The following is a 14750-nucleotide window of genomic DNA, read 5'->3' as shown; positions in this document are numbered from 1 at the left end:
TTGTTAAAGCAGTTTAGATTGTAAGAGTAGGGAAGCCTTACTGCAACTGTACAAGGTGCTGGTGAGACCACATCTGGAATACTGAGAGCAGTTTTGGTCTCCTTATTTAATGAAATATATAACTTAATTGGAGGCAGTTCAAGGAAGGTTCACTAGGATGATCCCCAGAATGGAGGGATTGTCTTATGAGCAAAGCTAAACAGGTTAGGACTCTACTCCTTGGAGTATAGAAGACTGACAGGTGACCTCATTGAAAGACTGCAATCAGATTACATTTGGAATATTGTGAGCAGTTTTGGGCCCCGTATTTCAGGAAGGATATGTTGGCCTTAGAAGGGTCCAGAGGAGATTTACAAAAATGATCCTGGGAATGAAGGCTTGTCATATGAGGAGTGGTTCAGGGCTCTGGGTCTGTACTCAATAGAGTTTAAAAGGATGAGGGAAGGATATCACTGAAACTTACAGAATACTGAGAGACCTGGATAGAGATGATATGGAAAAGATCTTTCCACTAAAAGGTGAGACTACGACCTGAGGAAACATCTTCGGAGTGAAGCGATGACCCTTTAGAACTGAGATGAGGAGGAATATCTTCAACCAGAGGGTGGTGAATCTGTGGAACCAATTGCTGCAGGGGCTGTGCAGGCCAAATCATTGAGTGTATTTAAGATAGAGATAGGTACGTTCTTGATTTGTAAGGGGATTAAAGGTTATAGGAAAAAGGCAGGAGAATGGAGTTGAGAAACAAAAAAGCCATGTTTGAATGGCACAACAGACTTAATGGGCTGAATGGCCTAATTCTGCTCCAAAACTTATGACCTTATGAAAACATATGATATTTAAGGGCTTGACAGCTGAGAGGATGCTGAGTGAATGCTGAGAGGATGTTTCCCCTCGTGGGAAGGTCTCCAACCAGAGTGTATAGTCTCAGAATAAAGGGGTGTCAATATAAGACTGAGACAAGAAGAATTTCTTCTCTCAGAGGGTTGTGAGTCTTTAGAACTCCTTGCCACATAGAGTCATGGAGCAGAGTCCTTGTGTATATTTAAGGCTGAGTAAGATGGATTCTTGATCTGTCTGGTAATCATGTCACAGGGAAAAGGCAGGAAAGTGGACATGAGGAATGTTGGATCAGCCATGATCTTACTGAATGATCCTATTAGTGGTGCCAAACGCCCTTCTGCAGTTCTTATTTCTTATGGTCTTACAGACTTTGACTCAGATACTGCCACTGTGCATATCTTAGAATAATGTAGAATTAGTATTTGAACATGGTGAGTCACCAAGCATAAGTATGCTGTTGCCAGGCTCTGGGAAAGGATTTTTTTTATGAAACAGAAGCTGATAGGGCTGTTAGGTGATGCTGAAGGGCATTCAAATGTGAATTTTGATGGGATGGCCTCCATGAGAGGACTAGCCAAGAGTATGCAACCAAGATACTGGGTCCATGAACTTGCCTGTCACTGATAAGGAAGTGGAAGACTTTGCCTACAACATGGCAGAGGGTATCACATGGGGCTTCCCTTCCCTGCAGTTTCTGTTTCACCTCCCTGTCATGGTACAAACCCAAAGGTACTGCCACTGCCACATCCCCAATCTGTCACAGCTTTTCTGTGGACAAGTCATCAAATTCTTTGCCCTCCCTGTGAGGTTGGAGCAATGCTGCCTGTCAAATCCAGGAGACCACCACAATATCTCGAAAAAGACTGCACAGTATCTCCATAAACCTTGCAATATTGTAAATTAATCTAAATTACTTTATCTGTGGATTTTGCGCCTGACCCAATATTGGTGGTATGTCAAGACTGCACCTGTTCTTTTATCATTGATTAGTGAAAATGTTGGTCTGTGTGATCTAATTTTGTAAATTGTGCTTCAAATCAGCTGGTAGTCATGATTTGGAAAGATTCAGCTACATACCCAGCACATGCTTGTGAATACCCTTCACAGTAAGAGGCATCAGTGGGCCAGCAACCAGAAGCATTGCACAATTCACTCGGAGAGCCTCCAGCTTCTGCAATACTGCTCCAGTCAGGATAGAAACAAATTTTGCAAATTATATTTTACATATCTTTAAGCATTGAATGTCGGGGTTTACTCATTTTTGTTTATCTCCATTGGTAGCAGCCAGGATAACGTACTGTGTTATGCTCTGCTTGTGTCTTATCTAATCTAGACTATTTTAGAAGCAATGTATATCTTTACTATCTAGCTGTGTTGCTTAGTGACAGTGATTTGATGTGTTCCACACTTTCAATGTGACCCAAGTCTGTGCACTATAGATCAACTAACTCACTTTGAGACTTCATACCACCCTATATATTGATTCTGGCCTTATCAAATTGACCCTGGTGAGCATATCATTCCCCAGTGCAGCCCTATTCACTCACAACGCAGTATGACCTTTGATCGTCATGACCACGCATCTCAGCATCACAGAACAAAAGAGGCCTTATTGTCTAGTGAGGATTACTGTGCTGTTTACTTATTACTTCAGCTATTGCAGGAATTTACAATTTTCATCTGATTTCTACAAATAAAGACGTAAATATTTTGTTTCTTCTCATTTCTTGCTCTGGTGTCTCAGCAGTCTAACATTGCAGAATATAATTCTAACATGTGTTTGGTAATGGAAAACATAGTCTAATACTAAAAAACACAAAGAGGAAATTCAGTTCTCGTAAAGCTAATCTACTAAATCATGCTGCAGCAGACAGGAATGTTATTAGTGTATTGCAGGCCAGCGCATGCAGATGGAGTACATGGTGTTTTCTTAATTGTTATGGGAAAAGCAACATACATAGCACAGCTACAGCATTGCAGTGATCAATTAGTTGATAATAAGAGATTATAACAATTTAATGGCACGGTTGAAATTGAAGTCTATCAGTTTTATTCAATTTGTCAATATTTTAAGGAAGACCACTGGGTATGTTTAATTTTTCAACTTATCTTTGTGAACTATTATATACCCCTAAAACAACGGTTAAGATTTCTTTTTAAATCAATGTTCCAGTTAATGACTAGGACTGTTTACAGTGCATTTTCTGAGCATATATTAAGTAGAAGCCATGGAATCACAAAATAGTTAAAGGACAGTAAGAGACCATTCATCCCAGTGAGTCCTTACGGGCTCTTTGAAACAGCAATTCAGCCTGTAAAAAGTATTTAATCATTTTCCACACAAATTTCTTACATTCTTCGGTTAGAGATGACTATTTGAAAACTTACTGGCCCAAATTTTGCATGGTAGATAACAGTCAGGATAACAATATTTATTTTCATTATAGAATAAAAATCAGATAGCAATTTTCTGTATACTGTAAATGTGAAATTCTGGAGTTGGACCTATGAGTCATTTGCATCTTCTACAGAATGAGCATTGAAATCCATTTAAGGGCATGACATTGAAGTACTTATGCATTAGTCACCAATTAAACGCAATAAGATAATACAGCATCCAGGGGTTAGATTTTTTAAAATCATATGACAAGGCAGAGTTTCACAGATCACACTCTCTGGGTGGATGTTTTTGCTGCCTTGAGCAACATAGGCAAAGGTGAGATATTTGGAAAATTGCAATGAAAATGAGAAGATCAAAGTCTTGATATTGAAAGGTTTTTGATTTTCTCCCTGAAGTTTAAATGAGTACAGAATCTCACTAAAGAACAACAATGACCTTATTTCCATGCATTTGTATCTCATAAATAGCCAAACTTCTTATTTCTTTGCAACTTTTAGTTCCCTTCTTCCCTGAGAAATGAGTCAGCATCAGTTAAGTACGTCACCGTGGTCTTGGACCAAATCAGATTCTAGTTTAGCCCTTCAGGAATTGACTTTGGTGCTCACAAGTACCTACAACTTTCATTAAAAAAAACAAAGGAACTGTGATAACAAGGTGTAGAGCTGGATGAACACAGCAGGCCAAGCAGCATCATAGGAGCAGAAAGGCTGACGTTTTGGGCCTAGACCCTTCATCAGAAAAGGGGGAGGGGAAGGGGGTTCTGAAATAAATAGGGAGAGAGTGGGAGGCGGATAGAAGATGGATAGAGGAGAGGATAGGTGGAGAGGAAACAAACAGGTCAAAGAGGCACGGATGGAGCCAGTAAAGGTGAGTGTAGGTGGGGAGTTAGGGAGGGGATAGGTCAGCCCAGGGAGGACGGACAGGTCAAGGGGGCGGGATGAGGTTAGTCGGTAGGAGATGGGGGTGCAGCTTGAGGTGGGAGGAGGGGATAGGTGGGAGGAAGAACAGGTTAGGGAGGCGGGGACGAGCTGGACTGGTTTTGGGATGCGGTGGGGGAGGGGAGATTTTGAAGCTTGTGAAATCGGAGGCTCGGGGACCGCTTTGCAGAACACCTACTCTCGGTTCGCAATAAACAACTGCACCTCCCAGTCGCGAACCATTTCAACTCCCCCTCCCATTCCTCAGACGACATGTCCATCCTGGTCCTCCTACAGTGCCACAATGATGCCACCTGAAGGTTGCAGGAACAGCAACTCATATTCCGCTTGGGAACCCTGCAGCCCGATGGTATCAATGTGGATTTCACAAGCTTCAAAATCTCCCCTCTCCCTACCGCATCCCAAAACCAGTCCAGCTCGTCCCCGCCTCCCTAACCTGTTCTTCCTCCCACCTATCCCCTCCTCCCACCTCAAGCCGCACCCCCATCTCCTACCGACTAACCTCATCCCGCCCCCTTGACCTGTCCGTCCTCCCTGGACTGACCTATCCCCTCCCTAACTCCCCACCTACACTCACCTTTACTGGCCCCATTCCCGCCTCTTTGACCTGTGTGTCTCCTCTCCACCTATCCTCTCCTCTATCCATCTTCTATCCGCCTCCCACTCTCTCCCTATTTATTTCAGAACCCCCTTCCCCTCCCCCTTTTCTGATGAAGGGTCTAGGCCCAAAACGTCAGCCTTCCTGCTCCTATGATGCTGCTTGGCCTGCTGTGTTCATCCAGCTCTACACCTTGTTGTCTCGGATTCTCCAGCATCTGCAGTTCCTACTATCTCTAAAGGAACTGTGATTGCTGGATATCAGAAACAAAAACAACAGCAGAAATTGCTGGAAAAATTATGGCTTTCATGTTTTTCTACATCACTTTTTACACAGGGGCACCCATGCATTCAAATAGAATGAATCTTTTGGTTCTTCGCTTTAATTCTTAGCAATCATTGAATTTGCACTTATTTAGAGGCTGCTAGCCTCTGTTTTTCTGCGTACAAGCCTTCAGTGTCAGGTTACAGGTTTGTCAGCCTCTGTGGCATGCATTGGTTTTTTAGCACAGAGAAAGCAGCCAGCAGCTTGTCATAGTTCAGAGTACTGAACAGTCAAGGGATGGACATGTTGCTGTTTGGAGTGTGTTATGTTAACGTCACACTTACAGCATGTGCCACCAGCTTATGTGGCAAGCACACAGCATGTATTGGCCATGCCTGGAAGGTAAAAGCGACCAGATCTTAGTTAGGTTAAGGGGAAATTATAATCAATCAGGGGTTCCACCACAGTCATTCAAGGGGCTCATAATCAGTCAGGTGGACCACCACAGTCAGTCATGGGGCTCATAATCAGTCAGGGGGACCACCACAGTCAGTCATGGGGCTCTCCAATTACACTCTCAGTGGATGGCCACAGTCGCTTTGACACTTAGTCCTACCACAGTCTGGGGATCTTGTGTTTTTTCAGTTGCAGGTTTGGGCCACAGTCAGTGTTATACGTGAAGTGCAACCGATCTGGATATTATAGGGACATTAGTCAGGTTGCTGTGGCGACATCAGCCCATAGAGACATAGAATTTACTATACAGAAGGAGGTCATTTGACCTATCGTGTACCAGCTCCTGAAAGAGCTACTCAGTTAGTCCCATTCTCCAGCCCTATCTCCATAGCCCTCTAAATTCATACCTTTCAAAGATATATCCAGCTCTCTTTTGAAACCTCCTATGGAATCTACCTGCACCACTCTCCCTGACAGCGCATTCCAAATCGTAACAACTCTCTGAGTAAAGAGGTTTCTACTCATCTCACTCCTAGCTGTATTGCTGACAATGATTTATACAGATGTAGCATCAGTTCCTTGCTTTTATACTCTATGCCTCTATTTATATGCCCCCTTATGAGATTTCTTAACAACTATTTCAGCTTGCGTTCAGAGAATTATGCTCGTGAAAGCTGAGGTCCCTCTGCTCCTGTTCTCCCCTCAAAGTTGTACCGTTGAGTATAGTGTATCGTGTTTCTTCTACTAAAATGCATTACCTCACATTTCTCTGCACTGAAATTCATCTGCCAGGCATCTGCCCAATTGACCAAGTTGTCAGTGTCACTCTGAAGTCACTCAGCATCATCCTCATAATCCACTGGTCTCCCAGTTTAGTAAAGTCCGCAATTTAGAGATTTTACCCTCAACACCCATCTCCAAATTGTTTATATAAATTGGAAAAAGCAAGGATCCCAACATTGATCCCTGGGAAACACCACTTTCAACTTGTTTCCAATCTGTAAATGCTCATCTGATGCCCATCACTCTGTTTCCTATCCAATCCATGCTGCCAATGACCAATCCATGCTGCCAATGACCAATCAATCCCAAACACTTCTAATTTGCTACTGTGGCACTGTATCAAATGTTTTCTAAAACTCCAAATATGCAACATCTACAGCACTACCCTCATCCATTGCCTGTGTCTCTTCATCAAACAACTCAATGAAATTTGTCGGACATGACCTGCCCTTAACAAAGCCATGTTGACTGTCAACTATTAACTTATTTTTCTCTCAGTGTATATTTATCCTATTCCACATTATGGCCTCCATCAGTTTTCCCAATATTCACATCAACCTGACAGGTCCGTGGTTTCCTAGGTTATCCTTTCTTTAACAATGGTGTCACATTTGCAATTCTCCAGACCCTGGGACTAATCCTGTGTTTGCAGAAGCCTGAAAAATTTCTATCAAAAATTTTCTCCCTTACCTCTCTCAGCAATCTAGCATGCATCCCATCTGGATTTGGCGACTTTTCTACCTGAAATGCTACCAGCCTTTTTAGCACCTCTTCTTTATCTATCACTTGGTTGCTAGGTCATTTTTAACTAGATCATTGTCACCTTTTTCTAAATTGGAAAAAACAGAAGCAAAGTACTCATTTGGTACCTCTGTCATACCCCTTGCTTCAGTGAGCAGATTACTCTGCTTGTTCCTTATGGGTCCCACTCTATCCTTCACTAACTTTTTACGATTAATATGTTTGAAGAACATTTTACTATTTTGTTTCCACATAGCCCGCTATTTTTTCCTCATGCTTCCTTTTAGCCTTCCTTATTCTAGCCTCAGCCTCTCTTCTGTATATGAGATACTCTTCCTGATTTTTATTGCTATTATTATTCCAGTATGCATCATATGCGACCTTTATCTTTCTTATTTTCTCATCAATATCCTTAGTCATGCAAAATGTTTTGATATCCCATCTCAGGGGTATCCACATAGCTTGCACATTTTAACCTTTCTTTAAAATTCTCCCATTTCATCCACTGTTTTATCCATCAAAATGCATTTCCAATCAACCTACTCCATTTTAACTTTTAGACCCATGAAATCTTCCCTTTTCTATTCTGGAATCTTAATCATTTACTGATTTTTATCTTTTTCCAATTTAATATTGAACCTTATTGTATTAAGTTCACTGTTTCTCAAATACTCCCCACTCTGATGTTCTCCACTTGGCCTGCCTCATTTCCTAAGACCAGATCTAGCATAGTTCCCTTCTCAGTAGGACTGGAAATGTATTGTTTCAGAAAGTTATATATACTTTAGAATCCCTGCAGTGTGGAAACAGGCCCTTTGGCCCAACAAGTCCACACCGACCCTCAGACCATCCCACCCAGACCCATCCCCCTCGTCTATGGGACAGTTTAGCATGGCCAATCCACCTAACCTACACATCTTTGGAATGTGGGAGGAAACCCATGCAGACATGGGGAGAATGTGCAAACTCCACACAGACAGTCGCCCGAGGGTGGGATCAAACCCAGGTCCCTGGTGCTGTGAGGCAGTGGTGCTAACCACTGAGCCACTGTGCCACCCTAGTTCTCATGCACACATTGTAGGAATTTCTCCCCTTCTATGTTCAGTCAAGGGGCTGATCTTTGCTCAATTAGGATTGTCAAATAAGTCAGTTTCAGGGCCTGAGCCATAATCAGTCCTTGGGTTTGGTCATTAATGATCAAAGGGCTTATCAAATGGTTGTCTGTGAAGTCCTGGGAAACTAGTTTCTAAGAGTAATATGTTATAGATCCAGCCAAAGGCTATTTTGGATCTGGTGATGTGCAACAAGGCAAGTTTTAATAAAAAAGTTCAGAATAAAAGCTCCCTTAGAAAACAGTAACCAAAACATGGTAGAATTTAGCATTCAGTTTGCAAGGGAGAAACTTGGGTCAGAAACAATTGTATTAAACTTAAATAAGGGTAATTATAAAGAAATGAGAGCAGATATGGCTGAAGTGGACTAGGAAAGGAGTTTAGCAGTAAAGTTGAACAGTACGTTGAAGAACAATGACAAACATTCAAGAAAATAGTTGATGGCTGACAACAAGCATATAACAAAAATTGAATTTTTCGAGGAGCTGATGAAGGAGATCAATGAGGGTGGAGCAGTGGATATTGTCTACAAGGCTTTTAGAAAGGCTTTCAACAAAGTCCCTCATGGTAGGCTCATCTGGAGGATAAAGATGCATGGGATCCATGGTGACTTGGCCAGTTGGATTCAAATTGGCTTGCCCATACAAGACAGAGGGTAGTGGTGGAAGGGTGCTTTTCAGTCTGGAGGTTCATGACTAGTGGTGTTCCACAGGGATTCATACTGTGACCTCTGCTGTTTGTGATTAGTAAGTATGTAGATAATATAAAGATCAGTGGAGTTATGGATAGTGTAGAAGGTTGTCAAAGGAGTTATAGATCACTTGCAGATATGGGTGGAGAAATGGCTAATGGAGTTTAATTCAGGTGAGTGTGAGATGTTGTGCTTTGGGAGATCAAATATTAAGGAAAAGTATGTAGTTAATGGCAGGACCCTGAATAGCACTGATGTACAGATGGATCTTGGAGTTCATTCAAGTCTATAGCTCCCTGAAATTTGCCACACTAGTGGATAGGGTGGTAAAGAAGGTGTATGGCATGCTTGCCTTTATTGATCAGGGAATTGAGTACAAGAATCAGGATGTCATATTTCAGCTTTATAAGATCTTGGTTAGGCCACACTTAGAGTATTGTGTTCACTTCTGGTCACCACATTACAGGAAGGTTGTGGAGGCTTTGGAGACGATGCAGACGAGGTTTACCAAGATGCAGACTGAATTAGAGGGTATGAGCTATAAGGAGAAGCCAGAAAAATTAGGTTGTTTTCTCTGGAGGGCGGAAGCTAAGGGGATACTTGATAGAAGTCTATAAAATTATGAGATGCATAGATAGGGTCAGAATCTTTCTCCCAGATTTGTAATGCCTAATACTAGAGGTCATGCATTTAAGGTGAGAGGGGTAAGTTCAAAGGAGATGTGACGGTCCAGTTCTTTACACTGAGAGTGGTAGGAGTCTGGAGTGCGCTGGCAGGAATGGTGATGGAGGCAATAAGATAAAGACGTTTAAAGGACTTTTAGATAAGCACGTGAATATGCAAGAAATGGAGAGAGATGAACCAAGGGCAGGCAGACGGGATTAGTTTAATTTGGCGTCTTGTTCAGCACAACATCGTGGGCGAAAGGGCCCGATCCTGTGCTGTACTGTTCTATGTTCTATCTCAGTGAGGATGAAGTATTTTGGGAACAGGATAAGCCAACCAAGGAAGCCGGGGTTAGCATCAACTTGAAAGAAAAAAACATACATTGTTTCAAAGATTAGTGGTAAGCCAAGGAAATTGGGAAAGTTTTAACAAACAACAAAAAAAAACTACAAAGAAAAAGAGAAAATAAACGTTGAGGGTCAAATTGGAATTAAAATCAGGGTGGACAGCAAGAGTTTTTTTAAATATAGAAGAAGAGAGAGAGGCCAAAGTGAACATAGATTTCTTTGAAAATGAGGCTGGGGAAATATTAAAGTGGAATGAAAAAAATAACAGGTCAGTTGAATAAATAGATCAGCCTCTCAGTAGAAGACACAAATAGCATTCCAAAAATATTTATTAGTCAAAAGGCTAAAAGGAGAGATGAAATAAACATAATAACTATCACTAGAGATAAAAGAATACTAGGGCGACTAATAGGGTAAAGAATGAATATCCCTTGGACTTGGTGGGATGCATCCTAATATATTAAAAGAAGTAACTCAGTGATAGTGGATGCATTGGTCGTAAGCTTGCAAGAATCCTTAGATTCTGGAAACGTGCTACAAGACTGGAAAACTGCCAATGTAACACCTTTATACAAAAATAGAAGGAGACAAAAAAAAACAGCTAACTGTAGGCCAGTTAACTTAACATCCATTATTGGAAAAATATTAGAGTCTATTATAAAGGATGTAATAGCATAGCATCTAGAAAGCCACAATATAATTAAGCAGAGTCAGCATGACTTTATGAGAAGGTTATCGTGTCTGACAAATTAATCAGAATGCTTTGAAGTGATAACAAGCAGGATAGATAAAGGAGAAGCAATGGTTGTAATATATTTGGCTTTCTAGAAGGCATTTAGTAAGTTACCACATGTTAGACTACTTAATAAGAAAAGAGCCCATGGTTTTGGAGATAGTACATTAGCATTGATAAAGGAATAGATAGCTAATAGAAGATAGACAGTTGAGATAAAAGGGGCAATCTATGACTAGTGGAGTGCCACAGGATCAGTGATAGGGCCACAATTATTTACAATATATATTCATGACTTTGATGTGGAATCTGAGTCCACTATATCTGAGTTTGTGGATGACATAAAAGTAGATAGGAAGGCAGGTGGTGAGGATGGCATAAGGAATCTGCAGAGGGTGGTAGACAGGTTAAGTGAGTGGGTAGAAACGTAGCAGATGAAATATAATGTCAAAAAATGTGAGGTTATGCACTTTGGCAGGAAGAATAGTGGAACTGGATGTTATTTAAATAGGAAATTACTGCAGAAAACTACAGCACAGAGGGATTTTCAAATCCGCGTGCATACATAAGAAATGGCTGACGTTCAAGTTCACCAGGCAGTAGAAAATGGGATATTGGCCTTTATTTCATAGGTAATAGAGTATAAAAGTAGGGAGGTTTTGCTAATACTACGCAAGGCACTGATTAGACCATACTTCAAATACTGTCAATAGTTTTGGTCAACTTATCTAAAGAGATATACTGGCATTTGAGGCTATTCAGAGAAGGTTCACTACATTGATCCTAATTATGGAGAGGTTGAGTAGGTTGGTCCTGTACAGATAAGAGTTTATAAGAGAGGCAAACTTATTGAAACATATAAGATTCTGAAGGGTCTTGAGAGGGTTGATGCAGAAACGTTTTTTCCCCTTGCAAGAGAGGCTGGGACAGAAGGGTATAATCTCAGAATAAGGGGTCACACATATAAGACAGAGATAATAAGAAATTTGTTCTCTCGGAGGGTAATGAACTTGTTCAATTCCTTATTACAGAGGGCTATAAACGTTAGGTCATTAAGTATATTCATAACTGAGATAGACAGGTTTTAAATCAGTAAGGGAATCAAGGGCTAAACAAGGGCTAAAAGAAAGGAAAATGAACTTGCAGATTATCAGATGAACCATGATCTCATTGATAGGTTTAGCAGATATGATGGGCCTACTTCTTCTTCTGAGTCTTTTGCTCTTACATTGAATAATCTTGATTTACATCATACATCCTTCATAAGGCACACAGCCTAACGGATACTATGGATACCAGCCCCTTGGTAGCTATGACTGAAATATCCTAAACAGCGAACATTTCCATTGTGCATCTGCAGTGGAAGCGCCAAACTTTGATGCATCCCTCAGCACATGATCCTGGACTTTGGAGTATGCTAGTCTGCAATACTCAGTCAAGGACAACTCCTTGCATTGGAAGATTAGCAAATTTCAAGTGTAGACCAAAGACCATCTTTCACCTAGAAAGATGGTCCTCAGACACAGTTGATGTTTATCTCAGTTTGCATTTCTGAAAACAGCAAATAGAGCACCAAATCCTGCGTCATAGAGCTGCTTGGACTCAACCTTGGCAAAAGCCATTGCATTTCTCTCCAGATCTTCTTTGCAAATGCACATTCCACAGAGAGGTGAATAACAGTCTCTTCCCTGCCACAGCCACCTTGAGGACAATGTACAGAGAAGGTGAGACAGCAGTTGTGTACGAGGGATCAGGGAGGGTTTTTCACATCACCATCTTGGTCCTTGTTTGTAAGTTCTGGTGATGAGGCATTTTGTCAAATAACTTTTGCAGTCTGCTCAGGGAACCATCTGACCGGATCTATCATTCCCTTTCCCCAAAGGACCTCAAGGACAATCCACGCTGACCATTGTCTGATGGACATGTGGTCCAAGGTGATTTTTGCATAAACTTCTCCACAAGGGACAGATGATACTGGATGACTCAGTGACCTTGCAATGTGGCTAGACCCATCTTTTATAACACTAGAGATTGGTATGAAGTGGTGCTTGATGATTGCATGCCTGACAGCAGCAAGCTAGGTTCAGATGACTGCAAAATCTATGGGGCAACTATCAGTATAATGAATGATGTGCTCCTTTACTGCTGACTGTAAAATCAGGACCTGTATAGTTAATTAAAAATGTTACCTTATATCTTTATTTCGAATACGTAGGGTTGTGTTATTGTGCTAAATAGCCCAATAATGAGTTTTTGCTTCCACTTTTCCACAAGTTCACTATTTGGTCATGCCAGCAAAAATGGCAGAGTAAAGATTAGACACTTCTTCATAAGAAAAAGCTCCATAACCTGTATCATTGGTGGTGAGCAATGAAGTAACTGCTGGGAAGAGGAAACTCAAAAGACATGCTCATCCTCAGTGATGGTGGACCCTGTATCTGAGTACAATATCAGAACTGGAGTGTTTTCAGCCACCTTAAGAAATGTTAAGTGAACGATCCTACGTGGTATCCTTCTGATATCCATCGCTATACTCCATTTCCTCTCAGTGCATATTTGAACACTCTCACATTGAGAATAAAGAATCTTGATGCTTCTTCTGTGGTGCTTTTAGGGTTTGCCTACGCCAAGGCCAACGTCTGGAATCTGCAATAAATCTTTCTTTTAAGATTAAGCATGCAATTCCTTTACAAATGGGGTTACTGGAGGCACAGTTCACTTCTTCTGGCCTTTACCAGCAGGTTGGTGTCTGAGGTGTGTCATGAATATCACCTATATCAGCCCGCTGTATTTAGGTTTTGTGGCTATCAACTGGCCCTATTTACCAGTGCATCAACAACAGTGAGTTATTAGCAAATACAATCTTAGTTTAATTGATAAGTCCAAGAAATGTTAGGTCCTACATTTTCAAATCTTTCTCTCGATAGCGTACCTGTTAAGTTCTTAAATTACTTCTTGTCATTTATATAAATGATTTGGATATGAACACAGGAGGTATGATTAGTAAATTTGTAGATGACATCAAAACTGGAAGTGGAGTGACAGTGAAGAAGTACAACATGACCTTGGTCAGATGGGCCAATGGGCCGAGGAGTGGCAGATGGAATTTAATTTAGATTGTGCATTTTGTTAAAGAAAATCAGGACAGGACTTACACACTTAATGGTAAGATCCTGGGGAGTGTTGCTGATCAAAGAGACATTGGGGTGCAGGTCCATAGTTCCTTGAAAATGAAGTTGCAGGTCGGCAGGATAGTGAAGAAGGCATTTGGTATGCTTGCCTTTATTGGTGTAGGACTGCATTGAGTATAGGAGTTGGGATGACATGTTGCAGGACACTGGTTAGGCCACTTCTGGAATACTGCATTCAATTCTGTAATGTGTAAAAATACATAAAGAAACCACACGTTGAAAAAGTGGCTGTGCACAACAACAGAATTTTACAGGGAGCATTGGTTGTGTCTGAAACAATAATAAGTGTAGCTCAAAATATAATGTTTGATAAATACAGCAGTTACAGTTCCATTTCACTTCTCAACATTGATTATAAAATATTGGCAAAATAGTGCCTAATTGCTCAGAGTGTATTTTCCCAGAGGTCATCTATCTGTATGAGTTGGGATTTATAGGCAACATTTTCAGCACATGTTATCACCAGCCTGTAGGCTCTTTAACTTGATTATAAAATCCCACTGGGTACTGAGAAGTCACTCTGTTCGACTGGGTGGCTGTATTTATGGACACTTGAAGCAATTTAGTCTTTGGAGGAGCTTCATAGTAGTCTACTTTTGTATTGTAGGCCTGTAGCACTAGTCAATGTAAATGGTTTATTACTAGAAACTCCAAGGGCCAAACACAGTGCTATATTTGGCCATTCCCAATTATCATTGCTTGTTTTGTTAAAACTAAAATTTCCTTTCATAGACATTCATGCAGCACTCGATATCAAAAGCACTATTGAAAATAATTACTGTTACATACCAGACAACAAGGTGCAGGGCTGGATGAACACAGCAGGCCAAGCAGCATCATAGGAGCAGAGAGGCTGACGTTTCGGGCCTAGACCCTTCATCAGAAAAGGGGGAGGGGAAGGGGGTTTTGAAATAAATAGGGAGAGAGTGGGAGGCGGATAGAAGAGGGATAGAGGAGAGGATAGGTGGAGAGGAAACAAACAGGTC

The sequence above is a fragment of the Rhincodon typus genome, chromosome 17 (genome assembly GCF_021869965.1).
Source record: "Rhincodon typus isolate 14 chromosome 17, sRhiTyp1.1, whole genome shotgun sequence".
NCBI classification, from domain to species: domain Eukaryota; kingdom Metazoa; phylum Chordata; class Chondrichthyes; order Orectolobiformes; family Rhincodontidae; genus Rhincodon; species Rhincodon typus.
This window is presented reverse-complemented; position numbering follows the sequence as displayed.